The sequence below is a fragment of the Apium graveolens genome, chromosome 1, assembly GCF_009905375.1.
Source record: "Apium graveolens cultivar Ventura chromosome 1, ASM990537v1, whole genome shotgun sequence".
Lineage (NCBI taxonomy): Eukaryota > Viridiplantae > Streptophyta > Magnoliopsida > Apiales > Apiaceae > Apium > Apium graveolens.
The window spans coordinates 130,953,540-130,969,138 of NC_133647.1; positions in this window are offsets into that span (position 1 = coordinate 130,953,540).

The following is a 15,599-nucleotide window of genomic DNA, read 5'->3' on the forward strand; positions in this document are numbered from 1 at the left end:
ATGCGTCTACAAAAGGGTTAGTGGGAGCGCGATAACATTTCTTGTATTGTATTGAATTAGAGATGACACACATAACAACATAGCAGACCCACTCACAAAGCTACTTTATGAAAGTCACTTTGATCGTCAAGATGGGTATTAGATACCAGAGTGATTGGCTTTAGTACAAGTGGGAGATTGAAAGGAATATGTCCTAAGTCCAATCAGGTATTAGGATTTAGGAATAACTTTTATGTAATCTGTTTTGATTTCATTAATATTAATAAAGACTTGTTTTGTTTTTATTACGGGCTTTATCTATTTAAGTGTTTAAATAAGATATACCATAGTTTAGAGTAAAGCTTTTTATGGATTATGATGAGATCATAATAGTGAGACCTAAAAAGATGATAACTCTAAACTTAAATAGTTCCTGGTCATAGGATTACTAACTGGTAATTAATAATCTGCAAAGATCGGTACATACTATGCTTGCTTCATTTTGAAGGATGTCTGTTCTCATAGACATTTGTGTGGTGACACTATAGCTAGTATGTAGGTGCTTATTATGGAATAAGTTCACTAAACATGACTCGCCCAGCTGAACAACTGATGGAGTTCACTCACGTGTCAGCAGTTATTCGCTTAGTGATAGTTGTACAAGTATCCTTAGACTTGAGGTCATCATAGTCATCTTGTGTACACTGAACTATGCTTTGGTTTAGTTCTTAGTCTCCAGGGACAATTATTAGGGCTCTTCTGGGTATAGGAATTTGTACACGAAGATAGTGTATGATCAATAAAGGATCTACCCCTTCCAGTGAAGGAAGCGAATATTCAAGGTTGATCCAATTATGCTAGTTCAGGAATCTCTGGCCAGAGTGAATGAAATTAGAATGGAGTTTCTAATTTGCATAGAACTACGCATAATAAATGGTAAGCAAGTGATTAAATTAGATAGGCTTGACACGAGATCCATGCCTTGTATTTAATCGGGACATTGTAGGGTAGAAGGAGTTTATTGTACGGTAACTATTCACTGACAGGTTCTTGGTATTCTAAGCAGTGAATTCATATTATCCGGATAGTCGCGATATGTTGAGAAGCATCACTCACGATGTAGAATAAATGTGATTAATTAATTAATCATATTTAATAAATTAGAGAATTTATATAAATAATGATAAAATAGTTTTATTATTATTTATTTCTACTACCGGCTTAATATTGAACCTACAGGGTCACACCATAAAAAGAGAATGATTTATTGGTGGAGGAATTAATTAATAATGGCTAATAATTATTTATTTGTGAAATAAATAATTAATTGGCAAATTTAATAATTGATTAAATGAGATTTAATTGATTATTAATTAATTAAGAAAAGTTCTTAATATTATTAATTAAGGATTTAATTTTTGGAAATTAAATCAAGAGAGAGAATTATTTCTAAAGTGTTTAGAAAAAGGATTAATGATTAAAAGGTGTTTTAATTATTAATGAGAATAATAAATGGGATAATAATAATAATATTTATGGGAAAATTTCAGCTGAAAATTTTGCCTATAAATACACTATTATAGACCCTATTTTTATTTTAACCCCAGAAACCCAAAAGTTTTAGAAAACCAGATTCTCTCCACCTCCTCCTCCTCCTAAAAGTCGTTTTCTTGGTGGATACCGGTGGAGTGCTTCACACTTGAGGAGCAACTACTAAGGATCTCTGATCGTTGTCTCCGAATTAATTTTAAAAGGTTAGATTCGATCCCTCGAATTTTTATTCACGATTTATATGCTTTTATTTGGATTTTGTATGTGTAAAAGTGTTTTGCCACGCCCCGCTGCGTTTAAAAATCCAACAGGAAGCACCTAAGTTAGAAGAGATCCAGATAGCAAGTGAAGTCCCAAAGATTTTACCGGATGGCTTACAAGGATTACGTCGACGAATGGGATATAATCTCTCATTGGTTACTGTACAGAGTCGGACTGATGTCTAAAGCCCCGAATCATATGGCCAGTAGGAATCAATAACTAGTTAAGGAAACTTCAGGATTGTGGGATGAAATAATATTGAGGCAAGGTGTATTCCGTGTTGTGCACTGATGTGGTTTATAAGAAAGAAGAATGGATGTATAAAGTTACGTGCTGATTATCAGAAGTTGGAAAAGTTGACGAATAGGAATAAGTAACCCCTGCATAGAATTGATTATTTATATAACTCAATGAAAAGGAACGTGTTGATTCTTAAAGTTTGACCCAGAGCAGGCTACCGTTAGTTGAAGGTTAAGTCTGAGGTCATACTAAAGACCTTGCTTAGAACGAGATGGGGACATTGCGAGTTTTGAGTAATGTTATTTGGATTAGCAAATTCACCAGTCGCGTTTAAAGGTTTAATGAACATAATGTATAAGGAGTACTTGGATGGTGTAATTGTATTTATTGATAACATCCTCGCCCATTCAAGGACTAAGGAAGGCCAAGTTGAACACCTGAAGAGATGTCTGCGAAGGTTTGAAAAGTAGCAATTGTATACTAAGCTTCAAAAGTATGAAATTCTAGTCAAAATTGATTATGAGCCATGGTTGTTTGAGTAACTACCAACCAAGCAAGGTCCATTTAGGGACAGATGTCTTGATTAGAAAAGAAGGATTGAATGTGATTAAGATTACTGAGAAATTAATAAAAGAATTGGAAAGAGTGAAAGTTGGAGTTCGAATACCTGAAGGTGATAAGAAGTGAATATACGAGATTACTTTCTAGCCGTAACTGATTAAAATGAGTAAGATGTGTTTGAATGTTTGGGAACTAAGTTAAAAGTGAGTACCATCTATCATCTTTAGTCGAAGGGTCAAAGTGAGAGACGATTCAGAAGATATAAGATATGTTGAGAGTATTTATGTTAGGTTTAAAAAGGAACTTGAGGTAATCACCTACCATTGATTAAGTTTTCCTATTCCAATACTTATCATGCTATTAAGGGAATGCTACCTTGCGAAGCCTTGTATGGATATAAGTGTGGGTCCTCACTCTAGTGAGACAAAGTGGGAGTAGAGATGTTGTTAGGTTATGAGTTAATTCAGCTCACCAAAGATGCGGTGGTGTTGATTTGGAAAGAAATTGAGATAACTCAGGATAGACAAAGAAAGAAGGCGGACTTGCATTGAAAAGTGTGGATATAGAAATACGATCGTTGGTATTGACAAAAGTTTCACCTTGAAAGAGATTGGTTGAGTTCGATTAAAAGGGACAAGTGGAATCCTAAATGTAGGGAACCGTTCGAGGTATTGAGAATATAGGTAAAATTTCCCCTGAGTTGATGTTACCGCCGCAGTGGCAGTGTATATATGATGTGTCCCACGTGTCAATATCAAAACGATATATTCCTGATTCGAACCAAGTCGTTGAGTAGGAGCCAATGGGCTCTCATCCAAATTGTTCTGTGTGGGATGATCGATCCAAATCCAAGATCGTTGAGAGCGAGTCCTTAAGAATGAGTTTATGTCTATAGTGAGTATGTTTTGTGTAAATCCGCGAGTAGAAGAGTCAACTTGAGAGTTAGAGTCAGATAGGCTTGACAAATATCATCACTTATTTAATTAAATCAGATTTTGAGGACAGAATCTTTTTAAGGGGGAAGGATATAACGACTCGTATACTTTTATATTATTAAAAAATGTAATTATTAAATAATTAATCAAATAAAATATATGTAATTTATGGTGTACTGGGTTGCTCGCATAATTAAATTATTGAGTTGTACTGAATTGTTTCCATTTTTAAAAGTGAATTTAATGCAAATTTATTTGCACAAATATTTGGAATGTCTCTAAAATTATTTTTATAGTTTTATAATTACAATAATTGTTTATGGGATTTTATAAAATTTAGAAATCAATATTTCATCAATTATTTAACCCTATATGATTTTCTCATTGCATTTATTCGTAAAACCCGTATTTAATTCCAGAATTCTTCAAAAATTATGAAACTCATATTTATTTAAGTTGGGAATATTCCAAAAAATTTAAAATTCTTTTCGAAATTTTTGGGATTAATTTCACCCGCTCGTCGATTCATTTAATTGATAAATGCAGGTATAAACTGCATTTCAGAAATTAATTTAAAATTATGAAATTTATGTTTTTTATAAACTTCGGGATATTTATAACATTTTAAGACTATTTTCGAGATTTTCTGAATTTGTTTTAAGTGCAGCTCGGTTCGTTAATTATGAAATGTGGGTACGAGTCGTGTTTCAAGAATAGTTTAAAAATTATAAAAAATTTATTTTATTAGTTTTTATTTATTCCGGGAATTATAAAATTAGTCTGGCAATTTTCTGGGTTATTTTCAATTTCAAATATATCCTTTAAAATCCAATTTCGGGACAAAGACCGGGTCACGGGAAGTTCATATCAATTTATTCTGATACGTGTCGAAATTTCTATTACTCCGCAGACACATGTAAGCAGCATAAATATTTAAAAAATAATAATAAAACAACAGATACAACCCTTGTATCACCCACCTCTCTCAACCTTAATCTCTCTGATTTAATCTCTCTAATTAATCTCTCGGGAATCTCTGCTCTCCCTCTCTCGATTAGCTCTCTCTATCTATACCTCCTGTCTTCTCTCCCTGTTTTTCTCTGGGTTTCCTCCATCTGTTTCCCCCTGTACGCCTCCGTTTTCTCGGGAATTTCCGGTGGGTTCTCCGGTGATCTACCTCTATTTCATTCTCTCGGCTTAGCATCTATATATATACAAGATTATATGTATATATATATATATATTGAGTCTGTTGGATGATTGTTGTGTGTGCAATCTGTGTGTGTGTGCGTGTTAGTGTGTGTGTCGTGTATGTGTGTGTGAGTTGCGCGCGGAGGCGCGTGTGTGACTAGGAGAGTAGCCTGTGTTGATTATTGCCTGTTGATTCGTTCTGTTGTATTCTGAATTTAATTTTTATTTTGCAGGCTTTATTTGATTACCGTTTCGTGATATCAATAAATTTGTGCAGGATTATATTACTAATCGGTGGAGTTCGTGTTGGAACCTGAATTAATCGGGTACCCGCGGATTTTACCGCCGTCTGTGATGAATTTCGACGAGCGGATGGTGGACGATGATGATGTTTATCTGAATCCTAATATTTTTAAAATAAATAATTTAATTTGTAAAATTATTTTTGAAACAAGAAATTAGTTATTTTAAATCGAAGTTGGGCACATAATTTTGATGGTGAATTGTGACTACTGGATTAATGGCTTTGGTGAATGATTGGTCGTGATTTGACTTCGATTGTATTCGACGGGTAGTCCGATAAACAAAGGAAACGTTGCCCGATTTTCGGGAACGTATCCTGTAAAATGTCGGAAATACCAATCGAATGTGTATAGCCATATAATTATAAATAAAATATTTTGTAAAATTTAAATGACAACCTGTTTCCTAAAATGACGGGTATAGGTATTTTCCGAAAAATATTATCAAACCGGTTTGTGAATACGTGAACCCTGATTGTTATGTGTGACATACTAATATGTGCATTATTGAGTCGAGATTTATTATCGTACGGGTAGAGTTGATATCAAGGATATGTCAACCATACCTAGACGTCTAACCTAGAGCATTTCGACCCTGTAGGTTCTGAAAGGAATATGTCCTAAGTCCAATCATGTATTAGGATTTAGGAATAACTTTTATGTAATCTGTTTTGATTTCATTGATATTAATAAAGACTTGTTTTGTTTTTATTACGGGCTTTATCTATTTAAGTGTTTAAATAAGATATACCATAGTTTAGAGTAAAGCTTTTTATGGATTATGATGAGATCATAATAGTGAGACCTAAAAAGATGATAACTCTAAACTTAAATAGTTCCTAGTCATAGGATTACTAACTGGTAATTAATAATCCGCAAAGATCGGTACATACTATGCTTGCTTCATTATGAAGGATGTCTGTTCTCATAGACATTTGTGTGGTGACACTATAGCTAGTATGTAGGTGCTTATTATAGAATAAGTTCACTGAACATGACTCGCCCAGCTGAACAACTGATGGAGTTCACTCCTGTGTCAGCAGTTGTTCGCTTAGTGATAGTTGTACAAGTATCCTTAGATTAAAGGTCATCATAGTCATCTTGTTTACACTGAACTATGCTTTGGTTTAGTTCTTAGTCTCTAGGGACAATTATTAGGGCTCTTCTGGGTATAGTAATTTGTACACGAAGATAGTGTATGATCAATAAAGGATCTACCCCTTCCAGTGAAGGAAGCGAATGTTCAAGGCTGATCCACTTATGCTAGTTCAAGAATCTCTGGCCAGAGTAAATGAAATTAGAAAGGAGTTTCTAATTTGCATAGAACTACGCATAGTAAATGGTAAGCAAAGTGATTGAATTAGATAGGCTTGACACGAGATCCATGCCTTGTATTTAATCGGGACATTGTAGGGTAGAAGGAGTTTATTGTACGGTAACTATTCACTGAATAGGTTCTTGGTATTCTAAGCAGTGAATTCATATTATCCGGATAGTCGCGATATGCTGAGAAGTATCCCTCACGATGTAGAATAAATGTGATTAATTAATTAATCATATTTAATAAATTAGAGAATTTATATAAATAATGATAAAATAGTTTTATTATTATTTATTTCTACTACCGGCTTAATATTGAACCTACAGGGTCACACCATAAAAAGAGAATGATTTAATGGTGGAGGAATTAATTAATAATGGCTAAATAATTATTTATTTGTGAAATAAATAATTAATTGGAAAATTTAATAATTGATTAAATGAGATTTAATTGATTATAAATTAATTAAGAAAAGTTCTTAATATTATTAATTAAAGGATTTAATTTTTGGAAATTAAATCAAGAGAGAGAATTATTTCTAAAGTGTTTAGAAAAAGGATTAATAATTAAAAGGTATTTTAATTATTAATGAGAATAATAAATGGGATAATAATAATAATATTTATGGGAAAATTTCAGCTGAAAATTTTGCCTATAAATACACTATTATAGACCCTATTTTATTCTAACCCACATCTAACCCGAAAACCCAAAAAGTTTGGAAAACCCAATTCCCTCCACCTCCTTCCTCCTCCTTAACATCGTTTTCTTGGTGGATACCGGTGGAGTGCTTCACACTTGAGGAGCAACTGCTAAGGATCTCTGATCGTTGTCTCCGAATTATTTTTAAAGGTTAGATTCGATCCCTCGAATTTTTATTCACGATTTATATGCTTTTATTTGGATTTTGTATGTGTAAAAGTGTTTTGCCATGACCCCGCTGCGTTTAAAATCCAACAATGGTATCAGAGCGTAGGTTGTATGCATATAGATCTGTGGTAAAAATTTCAGAATTTTATGTGCTTGTATGAATTAATTATGATTTTTACAAGTTATATCATGGATTAATTTTGTCTGATGAGAAATCGTTTCTCAGAATAATTTTGAATGTTGATCTAGGTTCTACAGGTGTTGTAGATCGTCTGGGTATTTTTTTCATAATTTTAGGATGTATAGATTTTTTATTATGAATTTTTGAAGTTTTTACAATTAAATTCGTAATTAAATAATTATATATATATATATGAATTGTTTGTATGTATATATCTGGGTTGTTGCTGCTGCTATTAAAAGAGAAAAGACAATGTCTGCTGCATGGAAAAAGACAGAAGTCAGATGTACGGCGGAACGGGTTTCGAGAAGAATGGCGGCTGCTAAAAAAAAATATATATATATAGGGGTGTCACGCATTCCATGAATGCGTTACACACCTGTGGCGCATTCATGGAATGCGTTACACCTTTTAAATGGCTTAAAAGGCGTGTAACGCATTACCGGAATACGTTACAGGGCTTGTAACGCGTTCCTGTAATGCGTTACAGCCCAACTGTTTACATTAAAATTGATTTTCTGGGAGTTTCGTAACTCCGTTTTGGGCGTGCAATATACCGTTGGATTCATTTTTCCGAGACGGATCTAATGGAGTGATCAATTTTAGTTTATATAAAATTTTTGAACTGTTTATATTCCATGAAGTGTTTTAAAGCTGTTTTTGATCGTTTGAATTGATTTTAAATGCTTCTTGTGATACATAAAGATGTATATTGCTTGTTCTAATGTGCTAGATGATGTAACATGCCTACCTTGATGTTTATTCATGTTGATATATGTGATATATGCTTAGTTTATCATGCGATGATAGATTTAGGTGAACTTAAATAAACATAAGGCGTTTGTTAGACAACCTAGTATAGTGAAATTGTTTCATAACCTTAATAATAATATTATGAATACAATCATGAGATTCTTGTATTTATGAAACACGTAATTGAATATGAATTTTCGATATGAGAGAAAGGATGATTCTGTCAACAACAGATTTTTATCTGTAAGAAAGGGTTATTAAGTGACGCCTCTTGACAATGCTCCACCCGATCTGGGAATCATCTGATTATTGATTATTGATTTGAAATATTTAATTTAAAAGGAAGAATCTCTTTATAATATGATTATAATTGTAACGTAATATAATCCCTCTAAAATTAAATAATATCAAGTAGTAATTGGTCAATGACACAACGGGTTTGTGTCGGTCATAGCCTTCCAACATGGTAGAAAGTAGTTCTTATTTTTGAATCATTGTCATTTCGTGCCACAGCCGAGGGCTTTGATTTCGAAATAAGAAATACTTGTCTATTACATAGAGATGTGTACATTGAATAAGAATCTAAAGGTCGTTACGTGCCACAGTCGTGGGCCTTTGGGGACTGATTCAATTGTACGGAATATTGGGTTAGACTTGACTTAGAATATTGAGTTTGTCATGCCACAGCCGTGACTCAATTATTCAAGAGGCTAAAGTTTGATTAGGGAATAACATTAGATGTAATTGACAAGAGTTGTCTGCCTATTGAACATTACATGGCATTTCGTGCCACAGCCGGGGTTGTGTAATGGAATGTAGGATCCCTATTCCCACTAGCATTATGAATGCTTAATTTTTCATGTAGGGGTTGAATAAATTAAGAAAACTAGTGGGAGCCACTTATGAATAAAGACCCGATTCATATAGTGTTTTGAAATGAAATCGAATATTTGCTAAGTGTTGTTATGTGTTTATCATTTACAGATTTACTTTGTACGTTATGTCTTCTGCACTATCACTCAGGAGCATACTAGATGCTCACAAATTGACTGGTCCTAATTATGCTGACTGGCTTCGAAACTTGAGAATTGTTCTTAGGATTGAGAAGCTGGAATACGTGATTGACTCACCTAAGCCTACTGAACCTGCTAGTGATGCACATAATGATGAACATGTTGTGTATCGTAAGTGGATAGATGATGCAAATGTTGCTCAATGCATCATGCTAGCTTCCATGAACATTGAGCTACAGAAGCAACATGAGCATATGGATGCTCACACTATCCTCATGCATCTACAAGAGTTGTATGATGTGGCGGGGAGGATAGCTCGATATGAGATATCGAAGGAGCTGTTCGGTTGTAGGATGTCTGAGGGATCATCTGTGAATGACCATGTACTTAAGATGATCAATTTGATTGAACGTCTTGGACAACTTGGTTTTGCCATGGATGGGGAGCTGAGCCAAGACTTGGTCTTGCAATCGCTTCCGAGTTCGTTCTCGCAGTTTGTTGTGAACTTTCACATGAATAAGTTGGATGTCAGCCTGCCTGAACTCCACAACATGTTGAAGACTGCGGAATCAAATTTTCCCCCTAAGAAGAGTTCTGTTCTTCTAATTGGTGAAGGTTCCAATCCTAAGAAAAGGAAGAGGAACCCTTCCAAGAAGAAGAAAGTAGGTGAGAAAACGCCGGTTCCACCAAAAGCTGAAGACCCCAAGAGCAAAGTTGTTTGCTTTTACTGTAACAAGGTGGGGCACTGGAAGAGGAACTGCAAGGTTTACCTTGCAGAAATGAAGAAGAAGAAGGGTAGTGGGACTACCGCTTCTGATTTAGGTATGTTCATGATAGAAGTGAATATGTCATTAAATTAAATTTCTACTTGGGTATTAGATACCGCCTGTGGTTCTCATATCTGCAATTTGTTGCAGGGACCAAGGAGAAGTAGGACTCTTGAGGAAGAGGAGGTGATTCTACTGATGAGAAATGGAGCAAGAGTTGCTGCTGAAGATGTAGAATCATTTCATTTACATAGGCCTACGGGCAAAACTATTGTTTGAAATAATTGTTATTTTGTTCCCTCGATTGTGAGGAATATTATTCCCATGTTAGACTTGGCTGGATTTTCATTTATTATTGAGAATAATGAATGTTCTATTCTTAGAGATAATATTCTTTATGGACGTAGTGCTTTAAATAATGGTTTGTATGTATGTGACATAATTTATTTCAGATTGAACAAACTAATAAAAGAAAAGGGATGATGAAAATCTCACTTTATAGTGGCATTGCAGTCTCCATTTAGTAGACATGGAGAGAGGGCTGCAAATTTGCTAGGAATGGTACACACAGATGTATGTGGACCAATGTCTACGCAAGCCATGGGTGGATTTTCATACTTCATTACTTTCATAGATGATAGATCTGGATTCGGATATGTGTTTGATGAAACACAAGTCTGAGGCCTTTGAAAAGTTCAAAGAATATAAGTATGAAGTGGAGAAACAACCAAACATAGTATTATAACTCTTCAATTAGATCGAGGTGGTGAATACTTGAACGGAGAGTTTCTGGATTATTTCAAAGTAAATGGTATAGTCTCTCAGTGGACTCCTCCAGATTAGAATCTGAAAGGAGAAATCGAACTTTGTTAGACATAGTTCGGTCCATGATGAGCTATGCAAATCTTCCAGTATTCCTATAGGGTTATGCATTGGAAACCTCAGCATATTTACTGAATATGGTGCCTTCCAAAATCTGTTCCTCAAACTCCGTATGAGATATGGAAAGAAAGGAAACCGAGTCTTAAACACGTTAAGATTTGGGGATGTCCAGCTATGTCAAGTAAGTTGACCCAGATAAGCTGGAATATCGATCCGTAAAATGTAGTTTTGTGGGATATCCTAAAGAGACTTTAGGGTATTACTTTTGCACCGATCATCGGGTGTTTGTCTCCAGACATGCTACCTTCTTGGAAAAGGAGTTTATCCTTGAAGGAAACAGTGGGAGCAAAATTGAACTTGATGAAGTTCAAGAAGCACAAACTACTACAGATCGAGTGGAAACACCTATTCTGACTAAACAACCTTTTGTGGAATAGCCCATTCATAGATCAGGGAGAGTGTCTCGCCAATCTGAGAGGTAATATGGCCTTGTCATTGAGAATGACAATGAGTTGTCGATCATTGATGATGACGACCCTGTAACCTATAATGAGGCTATGAGTAGTGTTGACTCAGAGAAATGGCATAGTGCCATGAAATCCAGAATGGAATCTATGTATACGGTATACAAATGATAGATTATAGCAGATGGCCAGGTGGAGACCTATAAGGCCAGGCTTTTGGCAAAAGGATTCAAACAAAGGCAATGGATTGACTTTGATGAAACTTTTTACCTATAGCCCTGTTAAAATCAGTTCGGATTTTGCTTGCGATTGCTGCATATAGCCAGATGGTTTTCTTTCCAAGGGAAATGAAAGCCTATTGTGTAAGCTCATGCGAACCATATATGATTTAAAGCAAGCTTCTCGAAAGATGGAACATTCGTTTTGATGAGACAATCAAAGAGTTTGATTTTATCAAAAACGTAGATGAACCATGTGTCTATAAAAGGGATAGTGGGAGTGCGGTAACATTTCTTGTATTGTATTGAAATAGAGTTGACACACATAATAACATAGCAGACCCACTCACAAAGCTACTTTATGAAAGTCACTTTGATCGTCATAAAGACAAGATGGGTATTAGATACCAGAGTGATTGGCTTTAGTACAAGTGGGAGATTGAAAGGAATATATCCTAAGTCCAATCATGTATTAGGATTTAGGAATAACTTTTATGTAATTTGTTTTGATTTCATTGATATTAATAAAGACTTGTTTTGTTTTTATTACGGGCTTTATCTATTTAAGTGTTTAAATAAGATATACCATAGTTTAGAGTAAAGCTTTTTATGGATTATGATGAGATCATAATAGTGAGACCTAAAAAGATGATAACTCTAAACTTAAATAGTTCCTGGTCATAGGATTACTAACTGGTAATTAATAATCCGCAAAGATCGGTACATACTATGCTTGCTTCATTATGAAGGATGTCTGTTCTCATAGACATTTGTGTGGTGACACTATAGCTAGTATGTAGGTGCTTATTATAGAATAAGTTCACTGAACATGACTCGCCCAGCTGAACAACTGATGGAGTTCAATCACGTGTCAGCAGTTGTTCGCTTAGTGATAGTTGTACAAGTATCCTTAGACTTGAGGTCATCATAGTCATCTTGTGTACACTGAACTATGCTTTGGTTTAGTTCTTAGTCTCTAGGGACAATTATTAGGGCTCTTCTGGGTATAGTAATTTGTACACGAAGATAGTGTATGATCAATAAAGGATCTACCACTTCCAGTGAAGGAAGCGAATGTTCAAGGCTGATCTACTTATGCTAGTTCAGGAATCTCTGGCCAGAGTAAATGAAATTAGAAAGGAGTTTCTAATTTGCATAGAACTACGCATAGTAAATGGTAAGCAAAGTGATTGAATTAGATAGGCTTGACACGAGATCCATGCCTTGTATTTAATCGGGACATTGTAGGGTAGAAGGAGTTTATTGTACGCTAACTATTCACTGAATAGGTTCTTGGTATTCTAAGCAGTGAATTCATATTATCCGGATAGTCGCGATATGCTGAGAAGTATCCCTCACGATGTAGAATAAATGTGATTAATTAATTAATCATATTTAATAAATTAGAGAATTTATATAAATAATGATAAAATAGTTTTATTATTATTTATTTCTACTACCGGCTTAATATTGAACCTATAGGGTCACACCATAAAAAGAGAATGATTTAATGGTGGAGGAATTAATTAATAATGGCTAAATAATTATTTATTTGTGAAATAAATAATTAATTGGCAAATTTAATAATTGATTAAATGAGATTTAATTGATTATAAATTAATTAAGAAAAATTCTTAATATTATTAATTAAAGGATTTAATTTTTGGAAATTAAATCAAGAGTGAGAATTATTTCTAAAGTGTTTAGAAAAAGGATTAATAATTAAAAGGTGTTTTAATTATTAATGAGATAATAAATGGGATAATAATAATAATATTTATGGGAAAATTTCAGCTGAAAATTTTGCCTATAAATACACTATTATAGACCCTATTTTATTCTAACCCACATCTAACCCGAAAACCCAAAAAGTTTGGAAAACCCAATTCTCTCCACCTCCTTCTTCCTCCTTAACATCGTTTTCTTGGTGGATACCGGTGGAGTGCTTCACACTTGAGGAGCAACTGCTAAGGATCTCTGATCGTTGTCTCCGAATTATTTTTAAAGGTTAGATTCGATCCCTCGAATTTTTTTTCACGATTTATATGCTTTTATTTGGATTTTGTATGTGTAAAATTGTTTTGCCATGACCCCGCTGCGTTTAAAATCCAACAGGTTCTAGTCGGGAAACCGAAAGTGACGTCGGATTAAGATAGCCTCGTGATCAGTTGACAAGCGCACCGAGGTTCCAAGCAAAGGACCTGACCGTTGAAGTCGGATCTGGGATAGTCTACTAATTAAGTGATAAGCCCGAACGTTCGAGTCGATCCAATATCAGTCAGTGATGGTTGTAAAGCTCTACAAGGCAAGTACCCCTGGTCATTCTTTTATGGTTCAGTATATGTGAATAGCTAATATTTTAATCTCGCAATCGAACTTAAACGTTTTAAGTTACGTATCCCCTGTATTTGGAAATGTTGTTTAAAAATATGTTTTGGGGAAAAGTAACTTCTGAAAGCACCTATCTCTAAATGTGATTGAAATGAAAGGAAGTTTTGAATAGTGTGTTGTGACAGAATGGTTTTAAAAAGAGATAGGTGATAGTGATTTTGGAAACTGGATAAAGAGAAAGTTTTGATCCACATATGTCGTGAAAGGTTTTGATCCACCTATGTTTTGGAATGTATTGATCCACCTATGTCGTGGAACTTTGGAAGAGTAAAAAGGGAATTCAGTTGATCTATTTGAATTGAGTAGGCGTAAGTGGCTAATTCGGTTGGGCGCTCTGTTTAACCGATTAGTCCAGCGTTAGGGAAAGACCTAGCTAGTCTTTTCCCAAGTTCTGGAACACATTCTTTATTTTGGATGGTCGTTAGTCGATGTCCGGTAAGGATAGACTGATTAGCTATCTACACCCGTTGAACGTCCAATAGATTTGATTGATTCAATTTTAAAATTGTTTAACAAATCAACTTGTTTGAGACAGATGATTTGAAAATGAAATAGCATGCTAAGATTTAACTCTGGTAATTATACATAGCACACGACTGATATTGTTATTTTTCAGAGCATGATAGTTTTGAATATCCAGTGTATAAATGTTTACTTGGCTTTTGTGAACGAGCTATAATTTATGTTCCTATCACTGTTTTCTCATAAATTGTTTTACTTGTTATTCATATAGTGGTACTGCTGAGTAATTGATTGCTCACCCTTGCAGAATGTTTTATATATGTATTGCAGATGCCTAGGAGATTCTTCCGCAATAGTTAGGACAGAGTCCCAGTTTCTTCCGTGTCAGGCTCCTCTGAGGTAGTTGTGTTGGACCGAAGATGGTTTATTGAGTTGTTGTATTAAGTTAGTTGTGTCAGGATGGTTTGATGTAAGTCGGTTTTGTAATATATGTAACCTAAATCATATTTAAACCTGAAAAAGGTCTTCGTAAAGGGGTCATGTTTAATAATTTAGATTACATTATGTTTATTATTATTGATGTTGGTGACGTCAACTCCTGACCGCGGGGTTGAGGCCGTCACACAAGCTATCAAAGCTTACCCTTGATGACCACATAGTATGATTTCTTCGTTGTTTTACCGAACTTGATGCTCTTCTTTGCTTTGTATATATCATCATTTGACTCATCGTCGTCTCCCTTGGATCCTTTTCTTTCATTCTTTCTATAAACAATGATAAACTTTTTAACCATATCCTCGATGGACTCGAACTGATCCTTCCCAGGCTTAAAAATGAATATGAACCTGATAAGATAAGAGTATATATGTTTAAGTGAAAACAAAATAGCTTGACAAAGAAGCCAGCGTGTCAGATTGCTATACCTTGAGTTACCGATCCTGGACATAATATTGTTGATGTAGTTTGTTCACAGGACTTATAGTCGTAATGTTGGGGTCCAAGACTTATAACAGATGCCCTACTAGCAATCTTATATGGTTTGGAATTTGAAAAGGGTACTCTTTATTTTTAACTCTTTTAATCACTTTATCTAGTAAACCTAATAAACATGTTAACTACAAGTTTCTAGGATCATCCCAATTTCAGCCACACTGGTAGACTCCAAAATGCAAAGAAAATTGCTTTAAAATTAATTATATGTAAGGCAGATATCGCATAAGAATGCAGATACTTCACAGAGATATTCTACAGCTTCTC